The sequence below is a fragment of the Castor canadensis genome, chromosome 4 (genome assembly GCF_047511655.1).
Source record: "Castor canadensis chromosome 4, mCasCan1.hap1v2, whole genome shotgun sequence".
Taxonomy (NCBI): Eukaryota; Metazoa; Chordata; class Mammalia; order Rodentia; family Castoridae; genus Castor; species Castor canadensis.
The window spans coordinates 142264042-142286530 of record NC_133389.1 but is presented as its reverse complement, the minus strand read 5'-3'; positions in this window follow the sequence as shown (position 1 = coordinate 142286530).

Here is a 22489-nt window from a genome sequence, read left to right as displayed (position 1 = left end):
CAGCTTCTCCAGGCATCTTCACCATTCTCTCCAAAACCATTGGTCACATGTTCTATTCCACAGAAGGTAAGGCATGAAAGAAGCTTTCCCTTTTTCCTGTCAATTTTACTTTGGCATGCAGCTTGCAGTACTTCAACCAAAAGGAATGAGGAAGATGGGGATGTCATATATTTTTGTAAATGGGAGAAATTTTAATTTTGTTTCAATGAAACAGACACTTTATTGATTTAATGAAACTTTTGACCTTTTTCTCAAATGCCTGGAAACTCCCATAGGGAAAGATGGGTTAGATTTCATCATTTAGGTGAAAAATGTGTTCGTGTTAGGATTCAAATTACAAAAGGGTAGCTATGATTAAACAATATTGCAATAAAAAATAACAATGTCAGGTTATATTACCAAATGTATACCCAGTACATTTTCAAAATACCTTCATGTACTATTTTGTATACATGACAATTTTGTGAGGCAGAATGAATGTTGTTCCCACTTGGTGAGTGAGAAATTGAGAGATAAAGATTAAATGACTTGACCTGAACTGGATTTGTGTGTGTGTGTGATACTGAGGTTTTTTTTTTCTTTTCTTTTTTTAATTTGGTGGCATTGGAGTTTGAACTCAGGGCTTCATGCTTGCTAGGCAGGCCCTCTACCACTTGAGCCACTCCACCAGCCCGATACTGAGGTTTGAACCCAGGGCCTTGTGCTTGCTAGGCAGGTACTCTAGCAGTTGAGTTATGCCCCCAGGACTTTTTCCATTAATTATGTTTCCAACAGTGTCTTTCTTTATGCCCTGACTGACCTGATCTTCCTATTTGTGCTTCCCGTCACAACTGGGATGACAGATGTGTACCACCAAGAACAGTCATTTGTTGAGATGGGGGTCTTGGGAACTTGTTGTCTAGGTAGGCCTGGAATCACAATTCTCTGTATCTCTGCCTCCCAGGTAGCTAGGATTATAGGCATGAGTCACTGTGCCTAGTCCTGAATGGTTTCTTAATGGTAAGACTGGGACTAAAACTTGCTGTCTTGATGTACAGCCCCATGTTTTTCTCTCTTCTCTCTGCTCTCCTACTCTGTTCTTTCTTCCTTCATCCCTTTCTTCCCTTCTTGACATAATACTAATTTTAATAGCTTTCAGAAGTACATTTTTTTGGTTGACAATTTAGAAGAGCAAAAATAAATTAAAACCACTCATGATCCTAACATTGGATAACTTAAAATATTGCTGTGTGTTTTCAGTCTTTTTCTTTGTGCACACCTATTTTTAAAATATGAGACCACACTTCATACAGCTTGTTACACACTCTTCATTTAATGATATAAGCATTTTCCCATATTATGAATTTTCATAAATGTTTTATACCTTGTCTTGCTCCCAAGGATTTATTTATTTATTTATTAATACTAGGAAGGAATTCAACCCAGGGCTTGTGAACACTAAGTAAGTGCTCTACGCTGAGCTACACTCCCAGCCTCACAGAAACATAACTTTTGTTGGATGTATACACTGTAATGAGTTTAACCAAACTGTTCTATTGTTGTGGATTATTTTCAGGGCTTCACCATTAAGAACAGCACAGTACTGTGTGTATGTTTGTGTGTGTACCAACACATGTTTGTGTGTATTTATATGTATATATATTTGTGTGTACATCTCTGTTCTCTTAGAAGTGGAATTTCTGTGGCACCTTTTTTGTACTCTAAAACATACTAATAAGTTGCTATTCAGAAAACTGTACCATTGGCTGTGGGTGCAAGGAATGTCCATTTCTGTGAATCTTTGTTATTGTCATTTGCAGGAAAATAAATAGACCTAGAGATTATCATCCTGAGCAAAATCACTCAGAATGAGGTCAAATATTGCCTGTTCTCTCATACAGAATCTAGTCCTTAAAAAAATGAATGACAGGAATATAAAACAGTACTGTTTTGGGGTGGGTACAAGTGGGAGTGGGGGAGGGAGAAAGGAGAGAGTAGGCATATCCATGTTGAAGTATTCTATACAAATGCTTGAAAATAGAACAATAAAACCTGCTGAATGTGTTACAAGAAGAGGGGAGGGAGGGGGAAGAGGAGTGATAGCGGGGATGAGTGTAATCATGGTACATTGTATGCAAATATGGAAATATCACAATGAAACCCTTTTTGTATTGCTAATATATGCTAATAAAATGGGAAAAAACTTAAGAGACTGTTGGCCAGATTAGTGAAAGTAATATTCATTAAAAAATTAACAATGTGTGCCCCTTGGATTGAGCAATTATGCTTGTGAACATTTATTCCATAGGTTTACTTCCACATACAAGGAAATGAGCCAATGAAAGCATTATTTACTGTAGTAAAACACTGGGAATACCCTAAATGTCCACCAAAAAGGATCTGGTTAATAAGAACAGGACAGCTCCAGAAGTATTAATGCAGAAAGTTATTCTGATTTTAGTCTTAAATTTAAACAAAGCAAATAGCATTGTAAAATTCTACCATTTGTGTAAAAATATGGCAAAAGGGAGAATATATCACACAAATGCAAAATATCTGCATAAATTTACACAAGCTAGTTATGGTTTTGTTTGTTTTGTTTTTTGCGTTTTGGGGTTTGAACTCAGGGCCTTGTGCTTGCTAGGCAAGTGCTCTGCAACCTGAGCCACTCTGCCACCCCCATAAGCTGGTTATGAGATTTGCTTCCAGAAGATAGTACCAGGTGGCCAGGGGAGTGGAGGTAGAAGGTCACTTTTTAGTCTATCTCTTCTTTGGCATTGAGGGTTTTTTTAAGCCACATGTAAAAAGAAGTGGTTGTATATGTGTTTGGAGGAGGGGGGAGAATTAGGAGGTGGTCTTTGAGATCATACTACATATACAAATGCATACTTGTATACCTGCAAGGTAGTTTCTAGATTTGGGGAAGTCAAGTCCCAAAAGGGAGACATAATGAAAGGAAGACTCTGCATTGGAGTTCCAGTTCTGTGGCTTGTGGTTGAGTGACCACTACAGGTCATGAGAATGGGCAACACAATACTCTTTTTCTAAGAAGAAGCTTTATTCACAATTGGCAAGCTTCAGAAAAAGTCAATTGTCCACAGAAAGAGATTTTTGTTTTTTAAAATGTGGAGTCTCTTAGCAGGTTAAGGAAGGAAGATCTAGCAAGGTTGAAAAAAGTCAGAGACCTAGGAAGATCAGAGCACTTGTCCTCTGGAATCCAAATAATAGGATGAATGTGGCAATTATTTCAAATGTTAAAAAATGAAAAGCCAAATAAAAAGAGGACTGAGGGCTGGAAGCATGGCTCAAGTGGTAGAGCTCAAACCCATTATCCCCTCTCCTCCAGAAAAGACTGAAAAGATGTCTGGGGATGTGTTGACGTTTGGGAATGTGTTGTTTACAATTTCTTTGCTGACTGCAGTATGAATCATTTTATTCTATTAACAATTAAAGGCCAAGTTACAAATGTTTAAGGAGTGTTTGATGAGAATTTGGAAACGATAAGTAGAGAAGTTTTGGGAAGCACAAGCAACCAGGTGCTGGTGGCTCATGCCTGCAATCCTAGCTACTAGGAAGGCTGAGATTGGGAGGACCATGGTGTGAAGCCAGCCTGGACATATAGTTCATGAGACCCTATCTCCAAAATAACCAGAGCAAAATGGACTGCAGTTATGGTAGAGTGCCTTCTTTGCAAATGTGAAGCCCTGAGTTCAAACCCTAGTCCCACTAAAGAAAAAAGAAAAGAAAAAGAAGCAGAAAGAGAAAGAGAAAGCCAGGTATTCACCATATAAGACATGGGTAGGATGAGGAAACTGAGCTTCTAAACTTCCTCTTGTCCAATCATCCGAGCTATCCTCCAAGGTGGCTTCTATTTCATTCATTCTCAGAGGAAGAATCCAAGTGTCCAAGGTGTTAAGTAACAACCGTGTCTTTCTCTGCTTGTGTGACAACACTCCTGCAGATGGCTATGACAGCCAGTTGCCTGTGAACCACTCCAGCTGATCAACAAGCCTCTCACTTCTCTGGTTTGTTAATAATTGTTAGTGGCAATAATTGTTCCTTACTAAAAATCAGTTTGTCCATCTGGCTGTGTCTCTCACTCATTCCCAGGCCCCCAACCTTACCTGACTGTCTTGTTTACACTCCATTAACTGGAACAGAAGTTATCAGAATACCAGGGACCTGATTCTGCCTGCAAAGATGATATATCTTTGCCCCACAATCTATTAATTTTTTTTGAGATGATAGCATTTTTAAAGATCAGAAACCTTTAAAGCCTAGATTTTTTACTTTTCGAGAAAAATTGGAAGATGTGGCAATGATGTACATCAGGGCTCTGGGGTCCAAGAGACCACTGGAGCCAAGCAGAGCTAACTTTCAGCTGGACCCGGTGCGTTCTCTCTTTTGACATGAATCTCTTCTTGCCTGGTCCCGTGAGCTGCAGAGTTTTCAGCACTTTCTAGAACAATACCTGAGATGTGCTAGCTGATGAATGTTCACGTCTTTCTTGCTTGCAAGTGAGCTTGGAAACAGAGGGGGCTTTCCTATTCCTGTCATCAAGGTCAGGCCCTTGCTCACGAACCAGGTCCAGTTCTGAAAGTCAACAGCTGAAAAGAGAAGCAGGGAACTTGGCCAGGGCACAAAAAAGAGGACAATGATTAAAGGGTTGGGAAATAGAGACTATGAGGCAAGTTTTTAAGGAACTGGATTTTTTTCCGGGAAAAAAAGAGGCTAGAGGATGACTCAATTCCAAATCTTCAAGTGAGCAAGAGGCAGTTGTGAAGGAATGATCTCAGCTGCAATTTTTCCCAAACCCACTGAGGAAACTTGTTTCCCCCATGCAGCAGGAATGTCACTGAGCCATAAAGTTCTCTGCTAAGAACCTAGGCTGAGAGCTGCCTCCATCTGCCTCAGGCCATCACGGAGGCCAGGCTCAACTTTTCTTTCTGTGTGACTCCTTGAGATTGCTCCTGACTTTAATTCTTAGTGCCTTCTTCTACCATATTCTTTTTTATTTCTGTGGGTTTATCAGAAAACAAGTTAGCAAAGGCATTATTGGATAAGAAAACATGGCATGAATCACTTAAAATTCTCTTTAACAGCTTTTATCCTTGATGTTACAACAGTAAAAAACATATGTGTACTCTTTCTAAATACACAACAGAATACAGTTTGGAAAGTATTTGATTCTTTTCCCAAGTTACCTTTTACCAGTCAAAATGCTGTATTATAGTTTGCTCAATAGACCCTGGGAGAATAGTTTGAAGGACTTAAAGTTTATGCTTATGTAGATAAAAATGTTCCTGAAATCATGCATTCTTAGTTGTTTTTACTTAGTTTTAAAGATAATGACAAATTTTCATGTCTCTGCCTGTTGTGAATTCTGCAAGTCAATGCAGAGAAGATGGAAGGTTTTCTCAGGATGTCACAACTATTGGATGACATTTGGTACAGTACATTAGAACACAGACTCTGGTTGATAAATGGTTATGGAACAATTTAACACTTTAAAATAACAATAGCCATCCTTTGTTATAAGCCAAATGTGTGCCAAGAACTATTCATGGTAATCTTCATAATGACCCTGAGGTAGTTATCAATATCCTCCTTTAAAAGATTAGAGCACAGAGATATGAGTCATTCCCCAGGTCACATAGCTAGCAAGTGATGACATCCAGGTTCAAATTCAGGTCGTCTTGACGCCAGTCTGTGTGTTTTCATGTTACTGCCCTGCTTCTGGTTGGTGGGTTTACTTTGTTAGGCTGTATTAGTGCCCAACACTGGACCATACAACTTAGGGAGTTTTTTGGGTCAGTCTCTTAAAGTCATTTTTTTGTTTATTAAGGGAGTTCATCAACTCCCAGGTAAACAGAGGTAATGTCTGACCATGACATCATAATTAAACAGCCCCACTGCTTCTAAAGTTCCATTTCCCAGCTTCTCCATGTGGTTCTCTGTTGAACTCTTTTGGCCTGCTACTTTTAAATCTTCAGAGCTATGCTTCTTAATTCCCATCAGTAATCACAGCCTTCTTCAAGTTTCTTTAGGCAATCCTGCCTCTAAGTAGTGGTCCTTATGAAGTGGTCCATGGATTCGCTGTGAGAACATCACCAGTGCTACTGGCTAAATATGTAAATTCCTGCGCTTACCATCAATCTACTGAATCCAAATCTCAGGGGTTGAATCTATGTACTTAATAAGTGTCCCATCATTTTTATATGCACTAAACCTTGGATGTACTTTAGTTACCAGGGGAACTTGTGTTTGGTTCTACCTCCTGGCATTCCTATTCGTCTGGGGAGTAGCCTGGTACCAGCATTTTAAGAGGTCCCCAACTGATTCTAATATAGAGCCAAGGTTAGAATCACTGTGCTAGGCTTAGAGCACTGTTTCTCAAACTGGAGCATGCATTAGAATCACCTGCTGAGTTGTTAAAATACAGGTTGCTGGGTCCACTCTCAGAGTTTCTGATTGAGAGATCTTAGGCAGGACCAGAGAATTTGTATTTCTAACAAAATTCTCAGGTGACACTGATGATACTGTGAACCCAACCTGAGAACCAATGGTTTAGATAGTCTGGAATATTAAAATCTACCATTCTAGTTGAGGAAAAACCTTTCTGCTGCTTTGAAGGTATCAGGAGCATTTGATACCTTCCGGACCTAGTCTAAATAATTTTGCATGCGTTAGGTCCACTGTAGACTATTAGCATTATAAACAGAAGAATTATTAACCTATTTTTAGAGGAGATTTATATCAGAGGGAGTGAAATAAACATTTTTTTGAACTACATAAGCAAATCTCCCCTTGCAAAGATGGAAGAAATCTAATCAGTGGAAATCTATGAAAATATAGGTCATTCTCAATATCAAGATATGTGTGAGAACAATAAAATTGTATGGAACATTTTGTACAAGCACATGGAGAAGTCTTGGCCTGTTAATTTTGGTCCTATTTACATTCTTGCTATGTTAGAGATGATGGGTACAGTGACAGACTCCTTTGGGACTAGGGATCACTGAGGAGAAGCATGCAGGCTATGCACTACACAACTCCAGGGGCATTTATTAATGTGGACTGTGTTGGAAATTGCACCTTCTGGAGTTGTGATACATGACAGCCCTGGGACAAGGCTACACATTTTTTGGAAATTTCTTCCTATTGAACTTACACCCAGAGGTCAAAGTTGAGTTCACTGCTCTGCCCTAGCCACATGTACTTCTCCTGCTTCTAAGTGCTGACCCATTAGGGAAGGGATGGGGAGGACAAGAAATTCCCTGGTGTCTGTTCACCACAGAGACAGAGACATGAGAAATCTAGTTGGGTGAACTCTGATAGCTGCCTTGAGGACTAGAAAGGAAGTCTTGAAGTGAGGCGAAGATTATGAGTGCTCAGAGCCTGAATATCTACCAGGGAGCCTCAGGTCCTTTGAGAGGCATGGATAAAAGGTAGTTGTTTCTCCTCAGCCAACTTCCCTATTCCTTACTTCTTTATCTTTATACAGTTTCCCATTTCCTTTGATGTCCCCTCCACCCACCCTAGAGCAAACACATACTACATATTTCTGGAGAAATTCCAACTTTAAATATCTGTATCTGAGTTCAGAGGTCTGTCCTGTTTTTAGCTCTGGAAATGGGTCATTCTTAACTGAAATCTGAGGGAAAATCAGGAAATTTCCACTCTGAGTCTTCCTCAGATGGCCATTCCTTCAAGAACCTTATGCGTATCATTCCATCCCCTCAAATAGAAGTGGCTTCTGGGGCTGAGGATCTAAGCTAGCATGTGCAAGAGCCATGCCAATGGAAATAATTCACCTAAGACATTGATTTTTATGTAAATTTTCTAGACAACAGGAGTGAAGTTTGGGAAACCCATTGCTCCTTCCAGGCATTCCATCCAAAACCCATTATTATGGACTAAACTAAACATTTATACACCGCCCCCTCCTAATTCATATGTTGAAACTCCAAACTCTAGTATGACTGTATTTTGAGATGAAGCCTCTAAAGAAGTAATTATGGTTAAAGGAAGTGATAAGGATGGACTTACAGTGCTATTATAAGAAAAGACATTAAATAGCTTATTCTCTTTTCACCATATGAGGCATGTGGGTACCTAATAAGAAGGTGGCTATCTGCAAGTCAGGAAGAGAGCCTTCACTTGGAACTGAATCAGTCAGAACCTTGATCTTGAACTTCTAGTCTCCATAACTGTGAAAAAAATGAATATTTGTTATTTAACCTACCTAGTCTGTAGTATTTTGTTATGGTACCTGGACCACAGATTAATAACCCATTTCCCCCTTCTTCCCTACTTCAACACAAACTCCTCCACAACAGGGACTGGATTGGGTCAACCCCCCCCCTCAATGTGCTTACCATAGCTCCTCCCTATCATTACTACTGGATTATAAACACCGAAGGGCAAGAACTGGGTCTCAGCCACTTTCATACTAGGGGTGGGACCCTAGTGCTTAGTAGATCCTTCCCCTGCACTGGCCCAGGCAGAATGTACAGTGATGGTGCATAACTGCAGAGACTGCAGAGGAAAATACCTGTGCCATTCTTGTGTTTTCATTTTTTGCTTTTAATAGTGTATCTATAAAGCATCTATGCCTCTGCAAAAACTTCATGTGTTGCATGCAGTTAGGAATGTCTGAGATGCTGGAGAAGAAACAGAGTGAACAAAGATTATTATTATCTCAAATAATAGCTAAGACCTTTGTATCATCTGCCCCACCTAGGCACCTGGCTCCTCATGCTTGACTAGAGATTGCCTAAAGGATAGCTTGAGACACAGGAGATGGCTGTGTGGGGAAGGCTTTGTCCTCAGAAGGCTGAAAATTTCACATCAGCGAGTCCTTTATATATAACTGGGATGATCTAGCAAAGCCTTAAATGGAAGATATTCAAAATATCTAACACCTGGTAGGTGGTTGTACATATATTTATGAATAGCAGCAGATCATCAGCTCTGAAGTGAGTTAAGTGTTGTTTGTACTTTTGCTATTTGCTTCACAAAAGCCATATTTGTGGGCTAAAGCTAGATCAGTTAAAATCCATCCTGTACAATTCATCAGAAGTTGATATGAGCCACCATGAGAGTTACCCAAGAACTACATCACTCAGGGTGATCAGGGTCCAAGGCACAGCTCTAAATCAGACACATGTTTAGCTAATGAATATATTGATTTTAATTTTAGACCAAATATCAAGGAATCAAAATAATAATTCCCATCTTGATCCCTGCCAAATACAAATATATTAAACATACAAAACTGGCACCTCATTTCACATGTCTTTTCTTCATTCCTAGCTTTCAAACATTGCAAAGAATAGATTTAGAAAGATGTAGGAAATACTCCAAATAAAATATTTTGTTTATACTCTAGGAATTATGTAATGTGAAATATTATTTCTAGAAGTCTTGGCATAAACTCTGTAAGCTGAGAAAGAGTGATAAAGAGAGTGAATGTAAGGCTCCAATCCAAACTGTTCAGGCCACATTTAATTGTTGCACATTCTTGAGGCACATGCTTTGAGAGGAAACTCCCATACTTGGCATCCATGGGATATGTCAAACTAGAATTTCTTGAATTCTACTAAAAGATTATGTAAGTATTTACTTCAGTCATGAAAGCAATTTGGTTGCTCAAATACTATTTATGTGGCTAATTCATTCAGAACCCATACGGAAAAAAATTCAAAGGCTTGCAATGATTGAAATATGTAAGTCCACGCATTCCATGCCATTCATTTTACTTCCTAGGAGAAATCCACATTACTCAGTATCTCTATACAATTTTCTAATAGGTTTGGACATTTGGTGGTGTCATATGGCAGAGACTGAGAGCAGGTGAACCTGATGGCCCTTCTTCCCTTTCTACTTGGTACTGGAAATTTAATTATTGAAGGAAGTCATTTATCTGAGTAAAATCTACACTTCCCAATCTTCTTACAACTATAAGTTTGACAAACTTTTGATCCATGAGATACAAGCAGAAATTGCGTGTAAGAAGACTAGAAAGTACCCCACAAAGTTGAGACCCAGCTCTGCTGCCTTAGTGCCTTTCACTCTGCACCTGAAACTTGTATTGGCTCTATGCACCATCTTGGTCTTAATGACAAGAACTCTACCCTAAGGATGTTGTAGCAGAAAGCTAGAACTCCCATGACATGCAAGATGTGCCATGGTAACCTTGGGCTGCCTGTCTCTGGAATTCTTATGTACGAAGCAGAAATAAGCTTCTATCTTGTTTTAGTCATGGTAATTTTGCTTGAGTGTTCACCTATGCATCCAAGTTCATTCTAGTGAATATACTCAATGTAAATCAGAAGTAGTAAATCGTTAGTGTGTACTTACTACAAGAGGTAGAGAATGCTTGGAAGAAGAATGTCTGGTATCCTTCATAATGGAGGAGACATATCTTTACCCCTCTAAAAATATCCAAAAAGAAAAATAAGCAAATCAATAAATAGGTTTCCATGGACACAGCTTTAACAAATAGTAGTTTAGTTATTTATTTAGGCAAATGGCCCCATACCTCTTTGGTTGGTGCTGAGGACATAAATATGCCAACAGAAAATTAGAATAACCTGAATTAATAATGATGGCATGGAGCCATGAGAAAAAAGAAAATTATGTTTGCTTTAAGAGATGTCATAAAATATTTAATTCGAAACATCTTAGTCTTTTAAAAAATTGCTTCCCAACCAGGCATCAGTGGCTCATGCCTGTAATGTTAGCTATTTTGGAGGCCGAGATTGGGAGGATCATGGTTCAAGCCCACTCCCAGGCCAAAACAGTTTGTAAGACACCATCTTAAGGGAAAAAAGCTGGGCTTGGTTGCTCACGCGTGTTATCCCAGCTATGTGGGAAGCTTAAAATAGGAGGAGCATAGTCAGGGCCAACCTGGGCAAAAAAAAAGAGATCCTATCTCCAAATAATCACAAGCAAAAAGAGCTCATTGCTCAAGGTGTAGAGTGCCTACCTTACAAGGGCAATACCCTAAGTTCAAACTCCAATACCTCCAAAAAATTTTTTTCTTCCCCAAAAAGGAGCTTTTCTAGAAATGAAATAGCACTTTTTCCAGATTGTCAAATAAATGAACTTTCACTGAATATGGTTTTGTTGCTTTGAACATTGTGCTGATTTTTATGTAAAAATTATTTTCTTAAAATAGTTTCACATTTAAGTATTGCAACAATATTATTTTGCTTTGTACTCCAAATAGATATCCATTTTTCCCATAAAAGCAATTCAAACTGAAATAAAACCACAAAATGATAGAGAACATCAAAATCTCAAATAATAGGTTTAAACCTGGGAGACAATCAAATAAAGAAGTCATATTTTCCCTCTGTTTCCTGGAAAGTTTTTTTCTTTTTTAATTCAAATTATGCAAAATTCTCACCTGAGCAATGCTTTACACAGATGGGTAGAGAGCCAGGTCTTTCTGGCAAGTATCTGAAGTAGGCCTACGGGCAACTTGATCTTTAAGCCAAACCCAGATAAGTGGAAAACCTATTACAAATGGGAAATCTCCTGAGAACTTGATGGCCATTTGCCATTCTCTAAACTGAGCTAAAGATGGCCGCAGAATAAACAATGGAGCCAAAGTTTAAGAACAAAAACATTAAATAACATCCCATAATACTATCTTCATTCACACAAGGCTACAGGAACTCTGCTTCCTAATGTTCTGCCTTCCAGAAGTAGATGCCCTGGCCATAGTCTCCCACACAATTCCTCAGTTTCCAGAGTTCTTCAGGTCTCTTATTGATTATCATAATTTTTCCCATAAAAGTTATCAGCTCCAAGAAGGCAAGACGGTGTCACTCTTATTCACAGTTATATATTCCCATTACTCACCGAGCATGGAACCTGGGAAATTTGACACTCATGAACCTGTTGGATGGTTAGGATAGATGAAAGAATGAAAGGATGAATGAATGAATGAATGAATGAAAGAGAGAGCAAAATTTGGAGGAAAGTATAATTAGGCACACAAGGGGCAAGGAAATTTAACAAAAATATTATCTTTTATTCCTACTCTCCACAGGTTCATTGGGAAGAAAGGGAGAGAAAATATGAAGACGAAATAGAGGACAAGAAAACAGTAAGAAGGTGTAAATGAAGCTACTAAGAAAGTTAACAAAATTGGCTTTCTCATGTTCATCCCTTCACACACACACACACACACACACACACACACACACACACACACACACACCAGTAGACAGTAGACTAGACTTTAGTCTACTAGACAAAGTAGACTAGTAGGTTTCTAGTTCCAAGGAGACTAGATACCAGCAGGTACCTGGTTCCAAGGAGACGGTGGTTGAGGAAAATTCATGATGCTCAGGATGCAGAGTTTGGTGCTGTGCTGAGGATGCTTGATTCATTTTTCCCACAATGCCACCCAACTTCTGCTAAAGACATGCCACCTTTCAACAGATTTTAAGATTTCATTCTATCACTTCAGTTAAGCACATTCACTTTTACCATGCTCTTTGAGCACCATTTGCTTTTTGGGAGGCAGATTTTCACAAAATTAAGGTCAGGGAAAAACTCATCAGATCACACAACAATTTAAACACCACTGATGATAACTGGGGCTTCTCCACATCAACTGAGTTGTGTGATGCACACACGGGAATTTAAAGTTTTGTGTCTGAATTTGATTTTATTTATTTATTTTTGACTGCATTTGGTCAAAATGTGTAATAAATCCAGGAATAGAGCAGACTTATTGTGCACAGCCATCCAGCTTGGCTGGATGTTGTTTTCTCTGAATGATTACTCTGAATAGATTGTGTAAGTTAGATAATAATGATCTGTGAATTTCTGAAACTCCAAGGCTGACAGTGGTCCCTCAGAAGCAGCTCTCCCATGTGGTGATATAAGGCCTGTGGACAAGTTTGCATTTTATGTTTTACTTTGCCTCTGCCTCGCTCGTACTTGGCTGATGAGTAATAACAAGACTATAGCCTGGACAAGAAGAGCAGGAAAAGGAGGCCTAGCTTATTAAGAATCTGAGTAATGCATAGAATAATAAGAACGCAGAGTAAACCACATCTTTGTTACTCATTTCCTCAACTAGGAACAAAAAGCTCAGCAAAAATATAGCTACAAAAAGGAATGGACACACCAGGCATGGTCGTGCACACCTGTAATCCTAGCACTCAGGGGGCTGAGGTAGGATGATCTTGATTTTGAGGCCAGCCTGTGCTGCATGTTGAGACCCTGTCTCAAAAAAAAAAAAAAAAGAAAGAAAGAAAGAAAGAAAGAAAAAAGAAAAAGAAAAGAATGATGCAACGTGTGATAGGCATTATTACTGCTCATTAGTGTTTCTTGCTTTCTTCTTTTATGCTCACAGAACAAATGCTTCTCCACCTTGTTAAAGTTAGAGGCAGCCATGTGACTTTCTATGTTAATAAAATGAGAGGATTGACATGGATAAAATTAAAACCACAAAACATCACTAAACATCTTTCAGAGTAACTGAAATGAAAAGGAATGACAATACCTAAATGTCAGGGAGAAGGGAGAATGTGGATCACTCAAGCATTGCTTTGGGGAATGTGAAATGACTTTGGAGCACATTTTGGTGATTTCTTATGAAAATAAAGATGCCATATAATCCAGTAGCAACTGCACTCCTTGGATGGTTCTTCCAGAAAAGTAGAGGTGCGTTTTTGCACAAAAACCTATACATAAATGTTCATTGCAGCATTGCTTATAACAGCCCAAGCAGAAATCAGGTGTCCTTCAGTAGGTGAATGATTAAATTGGTACATACATAGCATGAAATACTTCTCAGCAGCAGAAATGAACAGACCACTATGATATTTGCAATAACTCCAGGGATTTCACCCTGGGTGAAAAAAGGCCAATCTCTTGCTGGCTGAGTGGCTCATGTGGTAGAGTGTCAGTCTAGCAAGCCTGAGGTCCTGAGTTCAAATCCCAGTACTGCCAAAAAGCCCCAAAACAAACAAAAACAGACAATCTCAACAGGTTATATAGTTCATGGTTCCATTTATGCAACATTTTTGTAATAATAGAACTTCTAACATGGAGAACAGATTAGTGGTAGGTAAAAATTAGAGGCAGAAATTAGACAGATTGTATAAGGGAGATGGGTGTGGTTATACAATGGCCACATAAAGGATTCCTCTGGTGTCTTGACTGTGGTAGTCACCAATGTGCACAAGTGATAAAATTGTATACAGTGTAATACACATATTTACCCAGAAATGAATACAAGTACAACTGAGAAAGTCTGAATAAGGTTGGTAGGTTTTATCAATGTCTGCATTCTGGCTATGATTTTATACTATAGTTTAGCAAAACGTTGCCATTGGAGGGCTGGTGGAGTGGCTCAAGGTGTAGGACCTGAGTTCAAGCCCCAGTACCGCAAAAAAAAAAAAACATGAATATATATGGCTTGATGAAGTTATATTTTAATGAATAATAACCAAAACAACAACACATGTCAACAAATTAAGCCAACCATTCTAGGTTGTTTTTAAAGGTATTTCTAACAATGGAAATTTGTATTTTACTTGCATATGTTTACTCTTGGCTTTGCATTTGTTTACTCTTAGGTTCTATCCATATCATATCCAAAAGAATATTTAAAAAAAAAAGATTTTAAATTTGTCATAAAGGTAATAGTAAATTACAGAAGAACTGAAAAAAAATCATAGAAATAGGAAAATAAAATAAAATCACATCTGATCTTATCACTCTATAGTAATTCAAATAATATGCCATCAGAGATGTCCCATAATATAATTTATTTTCAGTTTTTCCATTTTTATATTTTAATTCATGCACTCATGCATATGCTGTCATGTGTTTCTAAGGCTTTGTTTCTTACAGAGTAATTTATATTTTATCTATAACACCATTCCTATACATATGAATCAGATTAGTATATCAATGTCCGTATCCAGGTAATGACATTTACTACAATTTTGCATTTATACAGATAGTGTATGATATGGTTCCTCTGCTATGATACATAGTGCTCAAAATCATCTCTGGGCCCCATTTTGGTGACAGCATTGCATCTCTGTTCATGTAGGAGGTCAGAACCTTAAATGTGTGCTCAGAGATGGTATCTGTTGTGATTTTAAACACACCAGGAATATGGTTAGTGCTGTTACTCAAATTGCTCTGCTAAGGGTGTATATTCAAGGAATGGTAGAAAGTTCTCAAATATCTATTAAAGCTTCGAAGACCTTCCCTCCTCAATATCTGTAGGCTTTATAGCACGTGCCTTCAAGAAGCTTCCTTATATATTAAGACGGGGAGAAAAAGCCAAGAGAACATACTTGTACAGGAATAATTTGATAGCCCTTGGTCTGTTTCCCTGCATGAGTAAAGTCTTAGTTTTTGACTCCATTTGTGCAGGTTGTAGTAGATTTTCCTGGGCAGCAGATGATAGGCTGACACTTCAGAAAGTCTCCAAAATAGAATTCACTGAATAGAAATACTGCATAGTTCAGGAAACAAAAGAAGTGCATGACTGTATACTTCTTAGTCTCCAGCCTCATGGTGCCACAGAGTGGCAATCACTTTTTACCCGACAGGCACACAAGGAAGTACCCTGTTACCTTCATTCCCATTCTGGGAGAGGCTGCTTTTAGCATCCTTTCAATGGTGGAAACACTAGTTCAAATGCTGTACTTGTGCAGCTGATGTGACAATCTTGCCTGGAAATGACCTAGTCTTTTTCTCACATTTCAAGGAATTGTATTTAATCTGTATTTTCCTGCTACATATCAATGGATCTTTCTGTGGTGGAGAGGGATGTGAGAAGAGCTGACAGATGGAATATATGCTGTTTTCCTGCCTGTCTAGAGCTGTCTTCTCATTCTGGTTTGCTTCACTATGAAATCAGAAATGAAACTCTGTCTTTGGCAGAAAGCATCTAGAACCACTGCCAGGGCACACAGTGGCTGGCACTGACGTGTGGAAATTTGAAGCCAGCTCACCAGTTTCCTCCCACAGAGCTGGGGCACAATTCAAACAATTAGGTTGCCAGGCTAATTTAAAACATGATAGGAAACAGATTTTAGCACACCAGAATTTAAAAAATATTCTCAGACAGGAAATAAAAACAAGGCATTTCCTAGGATATTAGTTGGAACATAAAATGAAAGATCGGTACATCCTACAGCATCTTTGCTAGCTGCAGAAATCAAGGCAGAGAGAAGGGGTTCAGATCTCTACTCGTTAGTGCATGTGTCAGGAGGGTGAGTCTCCAGCTGCCACTGCAATGCATTTGTCCAAGAGCAAAGCAACTGGATTTGCTAGACTGGAGGATGTTTTCAAGGAACAAAGACTTTCTGCCCTGCATGTATGTTGATCCTTATGACAGCTATGGATCCACTTTGATAACTGTACTGAAGGAGCATGGAGCAGTAGGCAACATGTGAATATATATTAGGTGTGAATATAAAGATCATAGGAAGATCTCTAAGCTATTCCTTCAGAGTTTTTTACATAATAGATTTAGAACCAAAGGGAGATGGAAGCTCCATCATATACACTTTCTTCTCTGAATTATACTTGGTTTCATTTCTAATGATGAGGTCTTGCCTTGGAAATGTAGAATCTTATAACTCTCATTGATTCATCAACAAAGAAGGCTGATATTGTTTAAAGAATTTTTGTTCCCAAACCAATAACAGCATTTTAAAATTACATAACATCTTTCCTTTACTACTCTTAAGATGGCTTTTAGACATTACCTCACTAAACTAACACCTTCAAAAGATTGATAATACAGGCAAAAGTGGAATGCCGACACCCACTCCCTCCCCCCCTATTTTGTCAGTGTGGTATTGTGGAATGAAGACTGGAATGGAGACAGGCATTCTTGCCTCCTTACTTATCATTTTACCTGAGAATGTCACTTGAGGTTTCCAAAGTTCATGTTTCTCAACTGAAAAATATGCAGCTGAACCAAGTAATTTGCACAGACTATGAATCTATAAAATTCTGAAATGAGGAAAGGTTCTTATTAAGAGAGGTGAAGCTAGGTTTAACTTAAACATCAAACGTTATCCCCTCAAAGGGAAACTAAATATACTAGTTTTAGTTTATGTGCCACTTAGGTCTGCTTTTCCTCACCTATTGCCCATGGAGTCTGGCTTTAGTGACTAGCCTTATTCTCTAACCAGAAAGATCCAGGAACCTTTCATTCCATTGCTACAGTCTCAGACTCCTGACAGTTGACACTGGAGTCATCAAACAAATGGAGAAGCATCAATAGACATCAACCAAGGAAGGTGACCAAGCAGGATCTTTGGAGCACCGGTATCCTTGTAGCTGCCTGAGCCAGTACTGATGCAACTCAGATTGGGGGCCAGAAAGGGTAAAACTGGTCAACTTTCACCAATGAAGAGACAAGAAATGAGAGAACTCCTGAACACAAACTGCTTGCCTGTTAGACTGGTGCTTGCCTCTTGTCCCAAGAGGCCATTGTTTTCATACGGCCTCTTGAAATGTCTTCTCAAGACTAAGGAACTAATGTGTTAGTTGTGAAGTTCTGGCTTCCTTGGCAATGCACTTCCTTGTATTTGCTCTTCTTCATCCCCTGCCTCATTTCCTTTTTCCTCTGGGATTTTACCCTACTATTAGTATATACAAACTTTGCTTCAGTTCTGTTTTCTAAAGAAACCAGCCTATGATATGGTACATGAAGTTGCATCAGAAAGTAAACCTCCTTAATAGAGCTTTGGGTCTCCACTGATGGTGGTAAATTGGGTTGTCCTGATCCCTGCCACACAGTGATGTTACAACCACTAAAATGTTGACTGGGCTTCATTGGCATGTGGTGAAAGTAGAAGGCAGGTTATTGACAGATGAAGTGGCTGCTATACTTGATCAGCACAAAGGAAATGACAATTATAAGCATGGTGTTAGGTGGCTGTAGCTTTTGATGACACTGAATACTTTGAAAAAATGAATAATGGACTCGGGGAGGCTAATTGCCTACTTAAGCATGCTGAGAAAGCCAGAGGGCCTCTATGGCAGCCTTAAAAATCCTCTTATCTCCTGCAGCTGGGCAGGTGAAGAAGAAAATCACATCCAGGATTCATGCACAGCCTCAAAATGTCTCCTGTGTCAAAGTGAAGGCCCTGATAGGGAAAGAGTAGACACCCGAGACATTTGAGTGGAGAGTTCAATTTCCTCCCTGGAGACTATGCAGTCACCTCACTTGGAGGCTGTGCAGTGACATCACCTAAAGTCCTGTAAGATAAAACTTGTTCTCATCAAGATTTGCTGCCACCATACCTCATTGCCTCTAGGCCAATAATCATGGTAATATCTCAGAACAATCTGGCCAAGGGGGTGCTTTAATCCACAGGAATTGTGATGATGGGAAATGGGCCATGACATTGCTAGGAGTGAGATGGATAGATAGCCAACTAGAATGTTGAGATCTCCTCTTTCTCTTTCCATCTCTATCAACACACACACACACACACACACACACGCACACGCACACACACACACACACGCACACACACACACACACGCACTCCGACCAGAGGAAAAGAAGGATGTATAGCAAGATTAGGTTACAGTGAAAGCTGCCCTGCCTCTTGAATCATCTGACTCATCTGGTTGGAAGCTTTTAGAGGTATCTGTGGGTTGGAATGCTGTGTAGAATATATGAAAGGTCTCATTAGAAAAATCATAGCACAGACCATAGGATTCTGGAGCATAGTCACATCTTCTGTGACAGAAAACAACTCCCCACTTGAAAAACAATACAACCACTGGCCACAGATAAAAATCTCATCCTACCATGGAACACCAAATGACTGTGAAAACAGAAATGTTGACCATGATGTTATCAAAACTACCAAATCATAAGGCCAAGTGGGCACAGGAATAATCCATTAAATGGGTTACAGAAAAGACAACTTATGGAGATTCCAAGATGGTGACTAGAGGGATGAAGCAGAAAGCGTGCTTCCTAAAATAAAATCTTGGAGAGACGCTGGACATACATCTTACAGGAAAAACCACTGAGAAGAGGCAAAACTTTGACTCTTCCACACCCGCAGCCCACGTGTAGCATCTCCACTTCACGTTAAATGGAGAAACCAGGAGGGCTCCCGCATCACCACCAGATGCCAGCGCCCAGACCACTTGGGAAGACGTGGAACACAAAGTGAGCTAAGCGGCACATGGTACTCCTACAGACAAGCCTGGGCCAGATCAGCATAGCTCCCTGGACAGACCAACCCCTACCCAGGGAAAAAAGAGAAAAAAAACCAAACAAACTGAATAAACAACAACAACAACAAAAAAAGACATGTAGCAAAGAGGGCAGGGTGCCCTGAACACCAAATTGGGGAGGGGAAATCCCTCATGTAAATAAACAAGCTTGTAAATAAACAAGCTGGCCAGAGAAGGCAGGAGTGGTGGCAGCACCCACCCAGCAACCAGGAGCAGGAAAGCTTGTAAAAGTGGAGGTGGGAGGAAAACTCCACAGGAAAGGGGGGATGACCCACTTCCCACATGAGCTGTAAATAAACACGCAGGCTTGAGAAAGTGGGTGCAGTGTCACCTCCCCCAGTGTGCTTGGAAAGGGGAAAGCTTGTAGCGTGGCGGTCGTGCCCAGGAGAACTCTAAATAAACAAAGCTTGCAGGGCTAGGTGAGTGCTAAGCTCACTCCTGAGATCTGCATAAATAAAGCCTGCAGCAACAGCTGGCTGACAGTAGCCGGCAGGTGAGCCACAGCCTCAAATAGACATTCACAAAATGTCTCCAGACTCTTTTTTTTTTTTTCTGTTCCTTTGATGAGACAACAACCGAACTACACCTGCATGCTAAAAAACTTACTGAAACTGTATTGCGTTTGAACTTGGGACACTTTGTGGTGTTTTGGCTTTTTTTGTTTTTTTTGGGTTTTTTCCCCTTTGATGAGACAACGACAGAACTACTTCTGAAACACCATCTTGGAGGCTAAGGGACTAACACCAAAATTATTAAGACTGAAACTTTATTGCATTTGAACTTGGAGTATTTTTTTTTAAGCCTCTCTTTGTCTCTTTAATGCCTGTTTAGCTTACTGTTGATTAGTACATTATCTCTCCCTGTTTATATCTTTGACACTTTTGTTTGCTTTTTTTACTTGTTTGTTTATTTGTTTTTCCCTTTTTCTTTACCTTCTTTGCTTTCCCTCTCCTCTCACCCTTCCATTCTAAATATCACCATTGTTATTATTACAAGCTAGAAAATACTTAATTGCACACAGTACAGGGACAGTAACAATACCAAGGGCAATGATGGGAAGACAGAAAAAACAGGGAAACCAGTTTCCACACAGCAAAAAATTAGTACAGGAAACAGAGGGAAATGAAGAAAACAGATACTCAGATCTAGACTCCAACAAAACGAAGATAAACTATGCCAAAGAACCCAATGAAGCCCATAAGAATAATATAAAAGAAGAAATCCTCCAAGTAATCAATGAGAATTTTATAGAGATGATACTGGATATGGTTAACCAAAATGTACAGGACACACTCAAGAAATTCCAAGACAACAAAAATAAAGAATTTGAAAAAGCACAAGAAGAAATAAAAGAAACCACAGAAGCACTGTATAAACACCAAGGTGAAACAAAGAACACAAATAATAAAGAGATAAGTGAATTCAGGACAAAAATAGACAACATTAAAAAGGAAAAGACTCAGGATATGGAAAATCTCAGAAAAAAGAACGAAACAGAAATGCAAAACAAAATGGAAGGCCAATCCAGCAGAATAGAACAAACAGAAGACAGAATCTCAGAACTTGAAGATGAAATGGTAATTAAAGGAAAAACTGAAGAACTATTAGTTAAACAACTCAAGACCTGTGAAAAGAAAATGCAAGAACTCACTGACTCCATCAAAAGACCAAACTTGAGAATCATGGGCATTGAAGAAGGAGAAGAGGTGCAAGCAAAGGGAATGCATAATATATTCAACAAAATAATAACAGAAAATTTCCCAAATCTAGAGAAATGTATTCCCATACACACGCAAAGGCCTCCAGGACACCAAACAGACCAGACCAAAATAGAACCACCCCACAGCATATTATCATTAAAACAACAAATACAGAGACTCGAGAAAGTATATTGAAGGCTGTAAGAAAGAAAAAACAAATCACATACAAGGGTAAACCATCAAAATCACAGCAGACTTCTCAACAGAAACATTAAAAGCAGAAGAGCTTGGGGTGAGATCTTCCGGGCACTGAATGAAAATAACTTCAACCCCAGGATACTCTACCCAGCAAAACTATCATTCAAAATAGATGGAGCAATAAAAGTCTCCCATGATAAGCAGAAACTAAAACAATATGTGACCACAAAGCCACCACTACAAAGGATTCTTCAAGGGATTCTGCACACAGAAAGTGAAACCCAACATAACCATGAAGGGGCAGCCAGCACCAAACTACAGGAAAAGAAAAAGCAGGAAAGTAGAGAGTAACCTCCATTTAGATACACACAATCAAACCTTCAAACAACTAAGACAACTAAATGACAGGAATCACCACATACCTATCAGTACTAACACTTAATGTTAATGGACTTAATTCACCCATCAAAAGGCACCGCTTGACGAAATGGATTAAAAAGGAAGACCCAACAATGTGTTGCTTACAGGAGACCCATCTCACCGACAGAAATAAGCATAGGCTTAGGATGAAAGGCTGGAAGATTTACCAAGCCAATGGCGCCCGAAAACAGGCAGGAGTAGAAATACTTACCTCTGACAAAGTAGACTTCAAACCTACATTGATCAAACGAAATAAAGAAGGACATTCCATACTGATACTTTCCAAAAGGAAATAACAATTATCAACCTATATGCACCCAATGTCAATGCACCCAATTTCATCAAACATACCCTGAAGGACCTAAAAGCATATATTAACTCCAACACAGTGGTCATGGGAGACTTTAACATACCATTATCATCAATAGATACGTCATCCAAACAAAAAATCATTAAAGAAATCCTAGATCTAAATATACCATAGATCAATTGGACTTAGTTGATGTCTACAGAACATTTCATCCAACTTCTACACAATATACATTCTTCTCAGCAGCCCACAGAACCTTCTCCAAAATAGATCATATCCTAGGGCACAAAGCGAGCCTCAGCAAATATAAGAAAATAGAAATTATACCATGCATTCTATCTGACCACAATGCAATAAAACTAGAACTCAACAACAAAAATAAAGACAAAAAACATGCAAACAGCTGGAAACTGAATAACTCATGGCTTAATGAACAATGGGTCATTGATGAAATAAAAGAGGAAATTAAAAAGTTCCTAGAAATCAATGAAAATGAAAACACAACCTACCAGAACCTATGGGACACAGCAAAGGCAGTCCTAAGAGGAAAGTTTATAGCCATGAGTGCATATATTAAAAAGACTGAACTATCCCAAATCAATGACCTAATGATACATCT